This window comes from Barbus barbus, assembly GCF_936440315.1.
Source record: "Barbus barbus genome assembly, chromosome: 1".
Classification (NCBI taxonomy): domain Eukaryota; kingdom Metazoa; phylum Chordata; class Actinopteri; order Cypriniformes; family Cyprinidae; genus Barbus; species Barbus barbus.
In genome coordinates, this window is record NC_136729.1 from 3,207,735 (window position 1) to 3,210,000 (window position 2,266).

General features: G+C 31.2%; 1 protein-coding gene across 2 annotated transcripts in view; it reads left to right on the forward strand.

Moving 5' to 3' along the window:
* The first annotated feature begins 907 nt into the window (after positions 1-907).
* The window catches only part of LOC306870932 (H(+)/Cl(-) exchange transporter 3-like), a 58,478-nt gene continuing 57,119 nt past the window's right edge, over positions 908-2,266 (forward strand). For both annotated transcript variants that reach the window (XM_079418528.1, XM_079418532.1), the window contains exon 1: positions 908-1,067. The gene's annotated coding sequence lies outside the window, so the exon portion shown is untranslated. The remainder of the gene's footprint in view (positions 1,068-2,266) is intronic.

The window sequence follows — 2,266 nt, forward strand, 5'->3', positions numbered from 1 at the left end:
TTGGATAACCCACACTGAAAGGCAGGATTGTTTTATGAGGAGTGACACCTGGAGCAAACATTTAATGATGTTAAAGTTGTGTCTCATGCCTTCGTCGGTACGTTTTGAGGGACGAATAACTCAAAAACGAATAACTTTAACCTATGAATATAGGACGAGGTGAACTTGAAACTACCTTTTTGCTTTTTAAAGCTCATTTCTGTATTATTATTATTATATATTTGTATTTACCTTTATTAAAATGTATCATCTTTATTCTATTATTCTTCATGCTTATTGCTCCATAATTCGTTTTATGATGTAATTATAATTTTATGTTATAAAAATTCTGTATTTATTATTTTGTGTTAAATTATTTCTGTATTATTATATTACAATATATTATTATCAAATTGATATGCGGTTTGTTTTATTATTTTATCGATATTCTTATTAAATACGATTTGCTTTCATTTTATTTTATTATATTTTTGTTTTCTTATATATATATATATATCATTTGTATGTTTTTTATATTACGAATCTAGTCGGTTATTTTTTATAACGTATATTATTCTTTTGTATGTTATTCTATAAATGTAATTATTTATTATTTATTCTTTTCATTTATTTTATTATGTAATCTTCATGTAATTTAATATTAAATTATTTTTATATTATAATACCACAATATAGTACTATTACTAAAATAATAATATTTAATGCATTATACGCTATTATTTTGCTTTACCGTTATAATTAAATTTTAATTGCCAGTGCCATTCATTATTTATTTGATTTATTATATTTGTATTATTTGGTTTTTTTGCATTTAAATTAGCAATAATGTATTTTATATATATATTATGAATCTAGCCGGTAAAGTCATATTAATTTAAATAAATGAAGATGCACGGATGGAGGCGGAGGGGACACCGGAAGTGAACGTCGTCGACACAGGAATGGGCCAAAACAAGCCGCGCCAGAGCAGAATGACAGCCTCTTCTTGAGGAAGATGTGGTCGCGTGTTTGATCCGTGCTGCTGGGATGATCTGTGTCTTCAGAGGTCGTTTCGAGGCATCGCAGAGGTAAGACGCACCTGTCAGTTCAGCTCATCGCGGTTATCACGCGTCGCTTTAGTTTCGAGATACCCCCATGCTCGGCTGCTTTCAGCGCTGTTTGAACAGAAGTGAGATGCTGGAGGTTTGCTGCCAGTCCTGCTGCTGCTAGGTTGGGGAATGTATTTGATTACACGACGTTAGGTTTGAGATGCACACATGGAGTGTGTTTGCTCTGATCATTAACATGCGTGTCACTGATGTTGAGGCCTTCACACAGATGAGAGTGTGAGCATTTCACAATAAGATCAACAGATGAGCTCATAACCCCAGCATCAAACCACTCAACATCATCAGTCTGAGGGGGAGTCGGTCACTCAAGTTACACACCTCTGTGAAAGGATTTTTCCATGAACTTACAATAAGTATTTATTTATGCTTGTATGATAAATGATTTTTTTTTGTGTAGTTCCCCATGCATTTACGATAAATGAGCGTTGGAACTTTTAAGCTTAAAAAAAAAAGCCACATTTTCTTATGAATCATAAGTCAGAGTATTTCAAAATATTAAGAGAGAAACTGTATTTTTTAAAATAAATAATAAAATAAATTTAGATTAAAATAATTTCATCTAATTGAAATAAACTAAAAATCGAATTAAATTAGGAAACGAGTAAAGTAAAATTATGTCAATAAATAATGTAGCTAGCAATACAGTGCTGTAATGAGTAGAAAAAATAATATTGAGCTTAAATAGTCCGAATAATATTGGACTTGCATAACATTAAAAGTCGCAGAACAAATAGGGTCCTTAAGAAAGTTTTAGGATGAGTGTCTCACACGAGGATGATCTTGTTTGTACAGTTTTCTGATAAATGCACATATGAGAGATTTGTGTAGAAACAAACCACTGTAAATCTTCACATGCGTCTACTTGTTTCTTTCATTTATAAACCAATCATTCAGACCGGTTTGTGAAGTGCAATCGGACATGAACTTATCAAGAATGCACCAAGAAAAGAGAGCGGAGAGGAATTTCAGTAAATATGAGTTTGATTTTCACGCAGTGCTCAAATCATATGACTTACTGGATTCAAACCAAACATTTCTTGGATTATAGTGCATCAGTCATGCGGGGTTATTATAGTTAACTACGATTAAAACCATGAAAAATGTGTTGTACTTTAAATAAATTTGAACTTAAAAATAAATATTACAATATAAAAAAT